The sequence below is a fragment of the Anolis carolinensis genome, chromosome 3 (genome assembly GCF_035594765.1).
Source record: "Anolis carolinensis isolate JA03-04 chromosome 3, rAnoCar3.1.pri, whole genome shotgun sequence".
NCBI classification, from domain to species: Eukaryota; Metazoa; Chordata; class Lepidosauria; order Squamata; family Dactyloidae; genus Anolis; species Anolis carolinensis.
The window spans coordinates 28,802,150-28,819,325 of NC_085843.1; the positions used below are offsets into that span (position 1 = coordinate 28,802,150).

At 40.6% G+C, this 17,176-nt stretch overlaps 1 long non-coding RNA gene across 1 annotated transcript; it reads left to right on the plus strand.

The window, feature by feature from the left end:
• Positions 1-724: 724 nt before the first annotated feature.
• Positions 725-16,617, plus strand: LOC103278431 (uncharacterized). The gene is made up of 3 exons (XR_506047.3): positions 725-837; positions 12,281-12,339; positions 15,066-16,617. It is a non-coding gene; the product is annotated as an uncharacterized LOC103278431 (long non-coding RNA).
• The last annotated feature ends 559 nt before the right edge of the window (positions 16,618-17,176 follow it).

The window sequence follows — 17,176 nt, forward strand, 5'->3', positions numbered from 1 at the left end:
ACTTTTACAATTACAACAATAGTACCATACTCGTGGTTACATAGGGGTTTGTGAATATGAATCTGTAATGAATGTGTATTTTCAGGCTATGCATCTGTAATTGTGATAGTGAATTTAAGCTATAATGAGGCAACACTGTTTTTAAATATAGATTTAGACAAATCACCTATATGGATTGTAGCTTTCTGTAAGGTATTCTCCTTATGGCATGCTTCTCCCTAGATTGACATGTGCTCATTGTACAGTAAGCTCTGAAAGAACCACCCACACATAAGCCTGAATGCATGGAGGGGATTTCCACATATAGTTTGGAGCACGACAGTTTTTTTTCTGAGGCATAATTGCATATTCATAGCTGTTCAATGGCCTCAGTCCACAGAATCTTGACAGCAATAGCTTTTTAAGGGGCTTTTCTACCATAGGATTATAACATCTAAGAGGGCCCATAATGCAATGGCTTCCAAACTTGGGTCCCTAGATGTTGACAAATAGTCAGCAAACCTGGGAGTCATCTTCTGACCACATCAGGGGATTCAGATACGAGAAGCATTGTACAAACTGTTAAAATTCTAAACAACAACAACAATAGTCAGAATTATCCAGGATGTCATTTCTTAAGTAACAATAAGAAAGTGTAAGTAAATGTAAGGATGAAGCCTAACCATTCTGTAAGCATTAAGAATCAAGCCACACAGGTGTAGGGTGTGCTACAGGTGTAGCAGTCTCAACTCTATAACTTGCTCTGAAGCTAGTTTGAAATGAGTCAAGGAAGTGTGTGTCATCCAAGACTGCCTGAAATTGGAGGACCTTCTCAAACACCTTGCCCAAAAAAGGAAGGTTAGACACTGGTTTATAATTATTGAGGTCCAAGGGATCCAGGGAAGGCTTTTTCAGCAACAGTCTAACTACTGTTTCTTTAAACAGGATGGAAAATTCTTCTCCCTGAGAGATGCATTGATAATTTGTTGTATTAAGATTGAATTGCATCTCTTCTTGGGACAACCAGACAAGAGGGGCAGGGGTCAAGAAAGCCAATTTTCTTACCTTAAAACATGCAGCCCAATAGAAAGGCACAACTAGCACCAGGTTGCCAAAGAATCTTCTGTATAGTTGTTATGCATTTGTACCTGAACATCTGTGGACAATCTTTCTATTGTAGTGGAAAGTTCCACTGCAGCAGAAAGCATTCCTACAAAAATGATTACACAACTGTATGGTAACTTTTCTCACTAGCCTTTCACAGCTGCATGAACAGAGAATGCACATCTGGGGAAAAGTTGTAACCAGTTGTTTGTACACCTAATAAAAATGTCACATGTGATATAGGAATGCTGCAGTCCAGGGATGGAGAAACCTGGACTTTTTCATTGTTGACAACCTACTGCTCCCATCACACTTCACTATTGGCTGCTCTACCAAGACAGATGGGAACTGGAGTTCCACAACTTTAAAGGAACAGGTTTTCTAGCTCTGTTATAATGTCTGAATTATATGTGACAGAAAAGGGTTCTTCTGTTATTAATGTTAACTTTTTGAGAGTGCTTAACTCACTTCATTATCAATTCAGTAATACAGTAGAGTCTCACTTATCCAACATAAATGGGCCGGCAGAACGTTGGATAAGCGAATACATTGGATAACAAGGAGAGATTAAGGAGAAGCCTATTAAACATCAAATTAGGTTATGGTTTTAAAAATTAAGCACCAAAACATCATGTTATACAACAAATTTCACAGAAAAAGTAGTTCAATATGCAGTAATGCTACGTAGTAATTACTGTATTTACGAATTTAGCACCAAAATATCACAATGTATTGAAAACATTGACTACAAAAATGTGTTGGATAATCCAGAATGTTGGATAACCGAATGTTGGATGAGACTCTACTTAAAACAAGTAGTATCCTGTTTCACAGATGTAGAGTTGGGTTCTGACAGGATAGTTAGTGATGTGCAGCTTTTGGGTGAGTGAAGTTGTGAATCCGTCATGAAAAAGGATTGAGTATTTCCTTTATAGTCCAGATTTATACTCAAGCTGAACTCATGTGGATTCCTGGCAACAACAAAAGCCAAGAATCTCCAACAAAAAGAATCATTATAAAGAATTAAACTACCTCCAAGAAGTGTTAGAAACAATGTATAATATTACAAAGAGGTATAAAATGTGTGACTACCAACAGCTTGTGCAGATAACAAGTGAACAAGGACGAATGGCCACACAGCCCGAAAGACATACAACAACCAAGCACAAAAATGTACCACAAGATAGAAAGCTGCCTTGGGAAACACACAGAACCATGTTGTGAACTCATACACCATTGGGAACTGACTTGTGAAATATTGAAAATTATCAATCTGAGGAAGACCAACAAAACAACTTTGCATGTTCCCAGGAGTAAGTTTCTTTCTCCTCATCTGCTGTCAAGTATGGACACGACTTCTTTTTTACCTTTTTCATCATGATTAGATATACATAGTTGTTTATTATCCATGTTATGGATTGCTGGGATTTTATTCAGGGTTGCATTTCAGTGGTTATTTAGTCCTTATCCACTTGTTTGCCTGGGCTGTTTGCATTTACATGTTTGATACATGCTTGTAATATAAAATATTGTTTCTAGTATTAGTTTGTTTTATTATTTCTTTATTATGTTTTTATTTGTTATGACATGGAAATTGCTATGGGATATGAGAACTGGTGCAGATATGCTGGATGTGTCAATGAAAGAAATGACATTTGAAACAGGTGTTTTCAAATAACCCTATTCAGGTGTTTTAAAGCATATTAATTCAACACTCTCTTTCATAATTTCTGTTGTTGCTCATTTTCATTGCCCTGCTGTGCTTTTTTTTTTTTTTTTTACAGCATTTATATTCCGCCCTTCTCACCCCGAAGGGGACTCAGGGCGGATCACATTACACATATTAGGCAAACATTCAATGCCTTTTAACATAGGACAAAGACAAACAACAACATAGCTCCGAGCGGGCCTCGAACTTATGACCTCCTGGTCAATGATCCATTGCAGTTAATTGCACTGGCTTGCTCTCCTGTCTGTGCCACAGCCCCGGGCTTTGGCAGTATTAGGTCTGAAAAGATGTTACTATTCATGAAGCTCTCCATCTGCCTTGAAATCCTGGAAAATCAGGTTTCCAAATTTGGCATGGAGCCTCTCTGGATCATTAAGAAATACAACACGATCCCATATTCATGGGAGATGCATTCCTGAACTTACTATAGAAACAACAAAGCATGGATAATAGCAAATCCTATTGAAATGAGCCACTTCTGCTGGAAGTTATCTATGGACTTTATCACATGAGGAAATACTCTGTTTCAATCAGTATGCATCTCATTTTTTAAATTGACCGATTGCATACTGTATTCAGACAGAATGCATACTGATCCCATCATACTTGATTACTACGATTCTTACTTTTAGAAAATACTGCACTTTGACTCATCACATCATGGAAAGCTGGCTTCTCCCAATCCATTTGAATGCTTCCCTACATCACCCCCTCCTAAATATTGTGCAGTGACAGTGACATATCCTGGAAGTCTCGAACTACCATTCTCATGAGATTTTAGCTGACAGAATACATACTGATTGTCTGATCACATGCAAAAACAGCACTTCAGCAACAGAAGCAACTGTAGTATTAAAAAGAAAACATGATTATAATCCCATGTGGAAATAATTCATTTTGCAGATGGGGCAAACATCATATGACGGGACCCATTTGAAACCATTCTCAAACAATCTCAGAAACAGAGTATTTCCTAATGTGATGAGATCCATAGTCATGTTGGAGGATCTAGGCAATTCTTAGAAAGGAGTTCCTCTTTAGGAATTTGCTCTTTAGAAATTTTCTAGAAATGACATATTTTGTCAGATGCTGGTAGATGAAACTTTGGGTACTGGTGCTGCAAGTACTGGTGTCATACTGAAGTGTAACTTTTTGACTGGCTTATTAAAGGCATCACCACAATACTTGTATGGGTTATAGCACATGCAGATAGGTGACACATCTAACCATGGAGGGAATATGAACAGTTTGGTCTCCCTCTTTACACGTTAAATAAATATTCATTTGAACTCTCAAACAGGGCTTCCAATTCATAGATCAATTCCTTTATCATTCCAGTGATTTTCATGGGATCCATCCTGAGATCAGCCATACAAGTTACAAGTGACACTTGTCTTTCTGGAGGGACTCTCAATAAGAAATCAGCAGCTGTGCTTTCCCCCTCAAAGGCGCACAACTATTTCTGCATATCATTGATGCATTCACTTTTAACATTAGTGTTAGCAGCCAAGGAATTTAACAATGTGTAAGGTAGCAATTTCTTTAACACAGAGCTAAAAATAAAACTAGTTTTCCCCTTGGGGAACAACATTTTTTCCTCCAAGAAGTATTTTACAATGCTAATTCCCTTTCTTTTATTTTTTGTTCACAACCTTTCTTTGTTGCTGTTGCTGTGAATATGCATTGCATTGCTTTCTTGTCAGATGAGAGCCTGAACTCCTGAATGAACAAATAATATATTGGCTTCTGGGTGAAGTTCAGATCGGATCTCTAGGCAATTCTCTCTTCCTGCCTGCTTCACATTGCACTACAAATGTATGTTTTCAAAAACCATGTTTACTGAGCTAAAACAAATACTGACATTGGAAGGAGCTGTCAAAATTGTAGGAGATAACCAATGTAGTGGAGGGAGGGGTAGGTGCCAAAGCCTTATCGACTGGACCAATGCTCCCCTTCAAATCCCACCAGAACAGTTTTTCCTCAATGGTGGGATTATTTCTAATATTAAGACCCAGAGGTATAAATACCCAAATTAGAAGAAAATCATATAGAAGAGGAGCCATTGCAATGATGAGGAAGGTTAGTACCCCCCCCCCCCCCCCCCACACCAATTCTTGAAATTGTATGGCAACCAATCTGGCTGCCATATTTTGAACCAGCTGGAGTTTCCGAACTTGGTACAAAGGTAGCCCAATGTAAAGAGCATTGAGGAGGCCAACTTTGAGGTTACCAGTTCATCTTCAGGTCCTCCAAATCTAGTAAGGGGTGTACCACTACAAATGCAGTTTGATGCCACTTTAACAACCATGGCTCAGTACTATGGTATCCTAGGAGTTTTAGTTTTACAAGGTCTTTAGCCTTCTCTGCCAAAGCAGACTGGTGCATCACCAATCTGCAAATCACAGGATTCTACTACATTATATTGGGGAAAACTGTATTAATTCTACAATACAGCACTAATCACTACCTCCCAGATTAATCTACCTCCCAAGTGTAAGATGAAAGATATAATATAGATGCAAGAACCATGGACGAATTGAGTTTGATTTTGTAAAGGGTCTGTGTTGTGTGTATATAAAGGAGCTGAGGCACTGCTTTGCTATGGTCTGGGATGGTAGGCCTGCCATGAGTTTCCAAAAACGAAAGAACAGATTATTCCTCTGCTGTCACCTTTTGCGTGCTTCCCTTTTTGCCACCTACACACTGCAAGTTGATGTCTGAAAATGAGGATTAATGTAATGGCTGCTTCCCTTAGTCTAGTGTTTCTATGGCTGAAACTTGATCACTTCTCTTCACATTTTTGTTGCTCACCTGCTCCCGGGAAGGAAATTTAATTCTTTCAAAGAAAGACAGACAAATTAATAAATGAGAAAATGAGATTTATTCCACATAGCCCTCCCAGAATTGTTTATGTTCCACAATTTATTCCATCAAGGTTTGGTTTCAGGTGCCCAGCATGAACTTAGCCTGGCTTCCTGCTAGAACACTACTTAGACTTTGGTGAGGTGCGATGAATTGTGCACAGCTTTTCTTTTTTAAAAAAAGGTTTATTTTGAGAGAAAACATGAATTTTGTTCCACTTTCACTGGATTTGTTTAATCCTCAGGAGTTTTAAAGCTGAAATCCTAAAGCAATGCCTTAGGGAAAATCTTACTTTATTTACACCATGTCTTTCTCTCAAAGTTGAGAACAAAAGTGGCAAAAAGTTACTTTTTGGACTAAGGGCCTCATCACATGGGGCAATGGAAGAGTCCTAGGAGTTTCTCCATGGAGCCCCATGGTACCCATCAAATGACGTATGGTGACTTCTGGTGGGACTCCAGGTGCAAACTGAAACAGAAGTGTAGTGGGATGTTGCCATCACCAACACGAGGGCTGCTTTGGCGCAGCAGCAACACTTCCCCACGTGGGATGTGGGAGACTGCCCCGCTGCCACTCCACTGCCACCATGATTAGTCGCGGAGGCAGGCAAGGCATGGCGTTGGACCTCAACCATGTGACAAGGTCCGACAACACCTAGAAGCCCCCAGCCATTTTGGTATGTGGGTTGGGAAATATGGGAATTGCTCTAAAAAGTAAAAATTCCAAGGATCGTCCCTAAGCATACAGTGGAAAGCAGTATTTTGAGACCTTACTTCTGAGCAAGCATATTTAGAATTACATTGTGAAACACTCCATCTCCACCCACCAATTTATTCTGAATGCTGAAGCAAAGCTAAATATCCAAGATTGCTTAACTTGGCCATTCATCACTGACGGGTCTAATATTATCACATATACTATCATGCTAGTGTGCCATGCCTATTCCCCTCTTTATCCACACTCAGTTTTTGCTAGATCAGAATTCAGTAGGATCACCTCCACCACTTTCCAAAAGATCATCCCTCTTAATCCCATACACCAGGCATGTCCAAAGTCTGGCCCAGGGGCCAATTGTGGCCCCTGTTCAAATTTCCACTGACCACTCTCTCCAGACTTCCCTCCCTGCCTTGAATTTCCTTTCTCTCTTCGTTCGTTTGTTCTTGGGGATCAGGGCCCTGAAAAAGGCAGGCTCCTTGAGAGGAAAGAAAGAGAGATGGTGGCCTCTTGAGTTTCTTCACCCCGATTAAGCACCACTTTCTCTTCAGGTGGCTCCAGCCTCAGGCATCCCATCCCAGTGGCCCTTTCTCTCTCTCTCTCATCCCCCACAACTTATTCTTTATTTCTGTGCAAAGGAAGGCTCTCCAATTGCCCTGCTTGCCCCAGGCGCTTGCTATTGTGCTGCTGCTGCAGGGTCAAGAAGTGCATCTGGTTTCCCTCCCTCCCTCCCTCCTTCCCTCCCTCCCTCCCTCCTTCCCTCCCTCCCTCCTTCCCTCCCTCCCTTCCTCCTTCCCTCCCTTCCTTCCCTGCCCTGCCTTCTTCCTGCGTCGTCTCCCTGCATTTTCCAAAAAAGCTGCCCTTTGCTACAGCACCTCACTTGGAAAGAAAAGGGTCTTATAGGCCAGGTGGCAACTATAAGCTCCCGTGCCAAAATTAAAGTAAGTAAGTAAGTAAGTAAAAGTTTATTTGTATACCGCCCTCTCTCCCGAAAGGGACTCAGGGCGGTTTCCAATATAAAATCAGCATAAAACATTGTACAATAAAACACTGAAAACACTATAAAATGCTATAAGAATTAGAAACAAAAACAAAACATAACAATTGACTAAAACAATCACATAAGCAGAAGGAATATAATCACTCAAATAACATGAATCTGCAAAGAAAGAGGGAAAAAAAGACCACTGAGATGGAGGAGAGGATGGCCTGGAGGGACCACTAGAACTAAAATGCAATGTGATATTCTAAGATGCTTTGGGGCAGAGGAATAAAGTGCAGTGTTTCAAGTCAAAGAGGTGGCCTGTGCAACTACTATAGCTATGGGCTCGGTTATCCAAAGGCGCAGCGGAAGAGCCAGGTTTTAAGCAGCTTTTTGAAGGAAGCCAGGGTGGGTGCTTGCCGGATCTCCTCCGGAAGGGAATTCCAGATCCGGGGAGCAACAATAGAAAAGGCCTGCTCCCTCGTCCCCGCCAACCGAGCCTGGGATGGTGGCGGGAGCGAAAGCAGTGCCCTACCAGATGAACGAAGAGGACGAGTGGGTTCATAGCGGGAGATGCGGTCAAAAAGGTAGGCGGGTCCTAAACCGTTTACAAACAGATGGCCTTGACAGATGGCCATGCCACTTCTGCTGAAAAACCTCCAGAGAAGGAGACTCACCAGACTCTGAGGCAGCATATACCACTGTCTGAAACTACTTGAAGGCACACACAACAACAACAATCCTAATTAATTTGACTCTCTCATCAGCCAAAAGCAGACCCATACTTCCCATTGAAAGACTGGTACGTTTAAGTTGGTTAAAAGTGTTTTTTGTTTTATATATTGTATTGTTCTTTCATGGTTTTTTGTACTACAGATAAGACATATGCAGTGTGCATAGGAATGCATTCATTTTTTTTCAAGCTATAGTCCAGCCCCCCAACAGGCTGAGGGACTGTGACCTGGCCCTCAGCCTGTCTCCTTTAGTGCCCTACACTAAAGGAAACAGGCATCCTTTCCTTTTTTTGAAACACCACTTTACATGGGATCGTTCTCCTTAAGCCCCTACATTAAAGGATACAGGCACTTTTAAAACACTTCTTTCAGTGGGACCCACACCATCTTTAAACCACTAATGGAAACAGAAGGAGCATTAGTAGACCACCCACACTGAAACATCACAAAGTACTTGGACAAATCCACCACAAGGAAAAACAGCCGTTTTAAACTGTTGCTAAGCGCAGGAGTGGAGTCAATTACTGGCCATCGTTGAAATCCCCCTGCTTCTACATGCTGCAGAGATGGAGTCCCAGGAGCAACCACCGGAAACAGTCCTCCTTTGTTTAATGGGCCCCGTAGGAATCCATCTTTGAAGTATGTAGTAACAGGTAGAAATGGAGGGAAGCTTCCATATGATGACATCCTAGGACTCAAAGGATTCCAATTAAAAGGAAATATATTTGGGTAATTACTTTTTGTTACCCATCTCATGAAACTACACACCCCATGATTCCTTAGCACTGAGCCTTAATAGTTAAAGTGGTGTCAAACTGCATTAATTTGCCAGTGTAGATATACCCTTAGATGTAATGGGCAATGTTAAAGGTTAAGATTTCATTTAACAATACTTCGCTTACTACGGTAGCAGAAAAAAAAGCAAAGACACAGGATGAAGGGGATATAAAGATCAGGTGAGAGATACTTGAGGAATGTCATCTGACAAAGAATTACATGAAAAACATCAGTTTGAACTTTAAATTGAAGTTTGATAGATGATACAATGGAGAAGGATTTGGAGAATGCAGTGGGAAAAGCAGAAAAATCAACTGGATGTTGCATGGAAGACAAGAGGACTTGTAGTTTTAAAAGATCTTGCCAAAGAGGTAAAGTTAAAGTGGTGTCAAACTGCATTCACTCTCAGTGTGTAGGGTAGGATGAGTTGATGAACTGTTCAACCTCTGCCTGTAGTTTCAGTTATTCTTCTAGTGAGATCTATCTACTACAACAGTAGTTCTCAACCTCTGGGCCCCCAGGTGTTTTGGCCCACAACTCCCAGAAGTCCCAGCCAGTTTACCAGCTGTTAGGATTTCTGGGAGTTGAAGGCCAAAACATCTGGGGACCCCAGGTTGAGAACCACTGTAGTACACTCTCTCACATTTCCCAAAACACCTCAGTTAATGAACCCTCTGAAAAAGCTGAGCTTCTTTTTAGGAAGGCTTTTGGGCAGGCAAGGCTAGATGGGGACTTGTTACCATTCTTCCCACTTGGTTAAAGTAGTCCATGCACAAAAGTTTGGAAGTTTAACAATGAATTGGACAAGAGGTTATTTTTTAAAAATCTTTTAAAGATATGGTTTGATGGAACTAAAGCTTGTATATTTACAGAGTGGAGCAGATGGAGAAACCAATGCACATTAACACACTGGGAATACTGTAGTATAGGTATTTTGCAATGCTCCCTCCCAACTCAGTAAGATATAGCATAATTCTTTGTGTTCAGGTGTTCAGTTACTAAGCTTGAGTTCTTCAACAAAAGCCTCATAGAAGTGTGTTCCTTTAGACTGCTAGAGTGAAATATTATGAGAAAAAGAAGAAAAGCAAGACAGCATTGCATTTGGAAGAAGTTTTCCAATAATCCCTGAAAAGTTCTAAATGTTTTACATACATATATATATATATATGCGCATGCCAGGCCAACCTGACCTAGTTGTTCCATTTCACACAGTTGTCTTGTTAGTTTTGAATGAAATTTTTCCAGAAACATGTTGAGTTGCTCTTCTTTTTTCTGGTGTATTAATCTGTCTATGGTGCCAAATTTCCTGTTAAAGAAGTAATGCCCAGGAATATATTTACTCCATAAATTGAGGTATATACCTGTACCTAATCCCCCCTCCACCTTCCTCATGTGCCTCAAGACAGCTCTCTGGCAGTGTTAATGACATATTGAAATAATAAGGTACTCCCTTCACATACGTATAAATCCATCCAAAGCAGTTCAGGATGCAAGATGAGCAATACAAACTATTTAGCAGCAATTAATTTCAAACCATAGTGCAACAATCTATAGAAAAAGTTCATTTGATTAATAGTAAATAGATCCCATTTTAAATTCAACACAGAATAAGAGGGACCCATCATTCAAACCATCACGATGCGATGCATCCATTATTAAAATGTATAAACCAGAGATGGAAGTGCTACAACTTTCCAGTCGAATGGGACATTATTCTCTCTCTCTCTCTCTCTCTATCACTATGCTTGTGTATGCATATGCCAATTTTGCAGTCATTTCTCTGTTGACCTAAAATATACAGATTGTGAAAATGCAGGTTTTGATTCTTCTCTGTTATGATAATACTATTGCTTTGTGGGTGGGTGACAAACCTAAGAGAAATTATTTTCCTTGGGAAAACTCATGCATTTTCATGAATACGCTTCAGATGGCTTCTCACCTTCCCCCACCTTTTTTGTGGTAGGGGGAGGAAATAGAAGAAGGTTGACATTTCTCGGGGAAGTGACATTTGCCACTTGTGAAAACTCCTTTCAATTGCTATGGAAACTAAAAGAGAAAAATGCTGACGGTTCCTTGGTCACCAAGGTGCTGAGCTGTTTCCTTGGCTGTGCAGTGAAGGTGACAAGAGTAAAAGATTCCCCATAATCCCCAATGTGCTTTGGATGTAGTTGTAGACCTAGACTTGGATTGCTCACTTTGGGCAAGGGAAAATTGGGAACCCTCAAACTTTTCTCCATCTTTCCTAGTTAAGGTAAAGGTTTCCCCTGATGTTAAGTCCAGTCGTGACCGACTCTGGGGGTTGGTGCTCATCTCCATTTCTAAGCTGAAGAGCCGGTATTGTCCGTAGACACCTCCAAGGTCATGTGGCTGGCATGACTGCATGTAGCGCCGTTACCTTCCCGCCAGAGTGGTACCTATTGATCTACTCACATTTGCATGTTTTCGAACTGCTAGGTTGGCAGGAGCTGGGGCTAACAGCGGGCACTCATTCCTCTCCTGGGATTTGAACCTGGGACCTTTCGGTCTGCAAGTTCAGCAGCACAGCGCTTTAACACACTGTGCCACCACCAGGGGCCTTTCCTAGATTTGATTAAAGGCTCTCTTGAAAAGATATTCTGCCAATAGCAATTTTAAAAGAAAGCTTGAACCAAGAAATGTCAATCTCCGCTCCACCACAAAAGTTTCTTGTCAAATCCATGGAAGTCTGCAGACAAAATGTAGTTCTTTCAAGTTCTTCTCTGTACAATCTAGCTTTGAAAATAGCAGGGATTTTCTTCACTGCTCCATTCCTTCTCCCTTTAGGAAACAGTAAGGCCAAATTAGTTGTACTATCAGCCAGCATTTGCAAGTAGTGGCTGATAGTGCTTCGCATATGCCCCAGAAAGGTGGGGTTCATGGGATCATTCTTCTTCTTGGAATACGCCTGTGTGTGAATTTGTTTTATGTATGGAAATCAGTGCACAACTGATCAACACACAGTCTTCACAGAATGAGGTACACATCCAGTGGCAGGATTCGCACGACAACGGTGCCTTCTCATCTGTTGAAGCCTTCTTCCGCCTTCACAGCAGTTGTAATGTGTACCATGTTATTATCCGCCTGCTCCACCATTGAGGACTTCAAATTGTGCTTGGTTTGTGTTCCTCCCCCGTGGCCCTGCCTCCCGGGGAGACCCTCATGGGACCACAGGACTTTGATGGCTTTCCCTGCAGGTTCACCACAACACATAAGACCCCTTACTATGACAAGGTGACAATCCATCGAGGGAGGTCGTACATGTCCAGGTCATGGTCCACCATGGTCCAAGGAACGTTACTTTTCCTGTTGACACTACCTGGCTAGGGAGCCATTTGTGTGAAGACACACAAGACTCCCTCTGAACTCTTATCTCTTTTCCAGGAATAAACTGATGAGAATAGAACCCAAGGTCCATCACTGTCCTCTCCTGACTTCAACAGGTATCACAAGTTTATAGCTATGCCTTGTATTATTCATGCTGATGTGACTCAGCCATAAGAGTGGATGACCATTAGGTTTGAAAAGTCATGGGTAATTGTTCACCTCCTCTTGGATCAGTATGTTGATAAAATAACACATGGGTTACTGACCCAGTTGGCACACAGCTACCACCACACGTCCCAGTAGGAGATCTCCACTCCATTCCACCCCACCCATCTCCTTTCCTCCTGCCAATGTCCTAGAAGTAGGCTTTGAGTAAAGTAGACCCATTTGATCTTTTCTAACTCTCTGTAGCTTTCTGGAGTCATAAGTGTATTTTAACATAAGACATCAGTGAAATATAAGACTTCATACCTCACAACCTCTGAGGATGCCTGACATAGATGTGGGTGAAACGTCAGGAGAGAATACTTCTAGAACATGGCCATACAGCCCGGAAAACATACAACAACCCATCAGTGAAAGAGTGTCTGCACCGAAACTATATTCCCCACCATTGAGATCTGAGGAGCTTTTCTAATTATACAAATGCTGAGCTGTGGGTGCTTCTTTGTTCTGATTTATGTCAATACTGTATTTATGTTTTTTTAAATTTTAATTATACTTCACATTGCAGGCACACCATACATAGAGATAACCAAGGAGCAGTACTTGTAGTTCAGCTAATGGAAATTGTAAGATAGCATGGAGCTTATTTTAGAGTCAAATGGAAAATTTTGTGTTGGTGTCCAAAGCAATCATATTTAAGACATGCTAAGATTTTCCAGTAAATTGTTTTGTTTGATTTGTGATTAAAACTGAAAAGATCAATTGTGAGAACTCAATGGTAGAAAATAAAAGCATATTTGTACAATGCAATTATGCCAACACTGCAATTTAGCAATAGGGAATTTTGATGTGATTTGTTGAACAGTACAAAAATATGGAAGAGGAAACATTGCAGTTTCTATAGGGTCATTTCTAAGGCATCGGAAATTTAAATTGCTGATAATCCAGTTTGCCAGAAGAGAACCCCACTCACGTAGACACAATTACAATTGCACTGTTCATTTTTCCTTCCCACCAGCACTTCTGAGTGAAAAGCTGCACTGCAGCCCATAATTCTAGACAATCAGTGCTAAAAATAAACCTGCAGTCCTGCTGGTTGCAGCAGTTCCACTATATGCAAATATTGGGGTTTCTGCTGTGTGGTGAACATTTTTAATGCACTGACAATATTATGTCCCTCAGCTGTCAGCATGAAAAGCAGGTGCTCTCATATACTAGTTGGTTGTGGTATCTATGCCCAGGATCATGAAACTCCCATCACAGTGACTATATGTATCTAAAGGATAATAATGAGAAATAAGCATTTTATTATTGCAAAAACAGTTCAAATAGCTGTGGGAGCTCATTTTTTGTTAAAAGATCAGAGTGTCTTCTTTCACATTGACAAATTCTCAGGAGAGTGCCCATTAGTTCAAGAACCAAACAATGAAGAAACCAAGGAAATCCAAGGTCGTAAGAGTAGAAGAATGGTGAGGATCCATAAGAGCAGAATCATGGTTGAAGAAGTTTGGAGTCTAAGCATGTAGACCAGCCCAGGAAGGGTCAAATGACAGCCAGGGAGTTAGCAAACAGAAAAGTCTATACAGTTCAGGAAACTAGAGACCAATTAATGTCACAATGCCAAACAGAGATGGCAGAACTGTTGCTTTTCAGCATAGAAACACCCATGACTGGGCTTATTTAAAGCTTATTTATAGCATAACGACTTACACAATTTGAATGAGACATGTAATGTGAGTATTGCTGGGGAAAATGGAAGGAAAAAGGAAGAGAGCCTGACCAAGGACAAGATGGATGGATGGTATCTGTGAAGTGACTGGCTTGACCTGGCTTGGCCACGGCCGACAGGAAGCTCTGGCATGGACTGGTCCATGAGGTCACGAAGAGTCGGAAATGACTGCATGAATGAAGAAGAAGAATGTGAATACTGGAGATGGGAAGAAGTGTGGGAAGAAGTGTTCAGTTCTTTTAAAGGAGCTGTCCAAAATGCTGACCTTCATCCTTAAAACAGGCCCAGCATCTTAGATAGTTCCTTTAAAGTTTGGACCAAAAACTAAAGTGGATTCACCACCCCATTGATGATGGAGCCATCAGCCAATGCAGCAAAGGCCATATCAACATTTTTTTAAAAAAATCTTAGTCCAGAGATTTGTTTTGAACACCAACATTGAACTGAGCTGAGCTCACAGTCCTTACCTTTAAAAATCCATGCAAACTTTTTATTTTATTTTAGGAATTACGGACAGGGAAAGTCCTTTATGATTACCATTGTTAAAGAATTGGGAATCCAACCACTAGCTCCCAGTCCAATCAAGGGATGGTCAGATAGTAGATTAGAATCTATTGGCTCATTTCTGAATTTTGTACTAATTTGCAGAGTGACTGAGATTTCTGTCTACTTTCTGACCATATCTTGATTGGACTGGATGCTAGTGGATGGTATTACTTTCAAGCCTATCTTATATTTGCACATTTCATTCTGACTGCCTGGATGTAACACTTTACATTCATCCTTAATGAAATTCATTGCGGCCAGGCTCTCCAATCTGTCAAAGTCAATTTGAATTCTGATTGTGTTCTCTGCCCCCTAATCTGATTTCATCTGTAATTTTATAAGCATGTCTTCTGCTCCACTGTCTAAGTCATTTATAAAGGTGTTTACAACATCATCCCCAAGGTTGAACCCTGAGGCACCTCACAAATGACGTCTCTCCAGGATGAAGAGGAATCCCATTGGTGAGCACTTTCTGAATTTGGCCTATCAGCCAGTTACAAATCCACATAACTGTAGCTTTTAATTCACTAGCTTATTTGTAATAATATGATGGGGGATCTTGGCCAAAGTCATACTGACATCAAGATATACTACATCCACAGCTCTCCCCTGATCTACCAACTTGTCTCTCTATCAAAAAAATAGAAATAAGATTAATTTGACATTACATGTTTTTAAGAAACCCATTATGGCTTTTAGTAATCATAGCATCCCATTCTAAATGTTTCACAATCTATTCTAAATCCTTTCTTGGTGTTGATGCCAAGCTGATTGGCGGGTAGTTGTCCTTTCTTTGAAGATGAGGACAACATTTGCTCTCCTGCATGTACCAGAATGTGATTTGCATGCATATTATACTGGGATACTCTTGGGCCATTTACAATTCTTCCTTTAAAATGTCCTATCCTTACTCATTTAAGAAACCAAAGAGTGTAGGGATTGTGGGCTGTAATCTCTATTTATTCAGTGTTATGCTTCTTCTAAAAAATGTCCCTGAGTGACTTGTCCAAGATCACACAAGAAGCCTTTGGCAGTGGACTGAAATAAAATTGGTATTCTTTACAATTTAATCACTGTCTTTTCTTCTTAGCTTTTCACATCCCATTTACAGCCATTCCGATGATATATTCCATTTGGCTTCTATCTCTGTCCTGAATATTTGGCTTCTTCAAAAGTCTGTGCTTGCTGCGAAAGGAAGAGGAAAAAAGTCTGTGGAAAGCAAAAAAGAAAAACAGAGGCAGATAGGAGGGAAGGTTCTTGGAAGATACTTGACATGTAAAAATATTGTTGATTCTTTCCAAATATCTTGTTGAAAGGCAGAAAAACAACAGGTCCAGGACTGCTTTACTGTAGGGTAAGGAAGCTGTTATAGCTTTGACATATTTAGTTTCACAGGAAGGCACAGTCTTTTTCAAATTAATCTGTTTCAGGCTAACAGACATCTCATGCTGCTTAGGGCACACCATTAATTTTTCTAAATGTGCATGTTATTTTGGACAGAGATGGAAAGTAATGAGGTATAAGCACTATATTTAGCTTCAAGAAAGGGAAGAACTCCAGGTTCATTGAGACTGGACAAACGTCTCATGATATGGTGGAAATTTTATGTTTAGGTATCAGGACTATCTCTCACCCCCAATATCCAAATACTGTACCTCATGGCCTTTTTCCAGGATGAAGACTGACTTTTAATAAGCTAAGGAAGGAGACTGTTTCCTTTCTTCTGGGACTTTCTATTGCAAACATAGGTAAAGTTTCATGTCTGTCCCCAATGTCCTGGTTCCTTTTGTATGTCCTGAGCAGTCACACTGCTAAGTTGAATGTGTGTGTGAGCCTTCATACAGAGGTTATTCTCTGTCCTATTTTTGGCTTGTCTACTCTGATTTTAAAAAAATCATGCTTCATAGCTGCCTTGGTCTTGATATGTGCTGTAGAATCACATTAGCAGTTATTTTAGGACTTCATCAGATGGAGCGGGGAGAAATGGGGGAAAGCGGGGGAAAGCATCGTAACCCGTTCTCTCACATTTTTCTCTGTCTTTAGCCAGCCATCCCATGTCCTTACTGCATTGATGCCTTTCTCCCATTTTAAAGCTGTATTGAGTTGGTAACACTCAACCCCTGAAGATGGTTATAAGGCTCTGTTTCCTTGCACTGTGGAAACAGAACACCATGGAGTCCCACCATAAGTGCTCTTATGTTATGTGATGGTCCTGTGGAGCTCCGTTTCTGCAACACATGGAAATGTAGCTCTACACATATCTGATGAGTTTCTAAGACTTTAATGTGATATACTCAATCTTGGTTCTTTTGCAGTTTTTCGGAAAATCTGGTTTGTGTTGCTGTGTTTTTTTATGTTGCTGTGGTTTGCTACAATCTAGATTGGGGTAGCTTTGCTGGTAGTGGTTGATGGGTTTCTGGGGTTAGATGCATAGCCATTAAAAGGTGTCCAGCCATACATGTTGAGGTGTGTATGTTTTGTAACAATACAGATCCCTTTACTTTTTCGTGAAT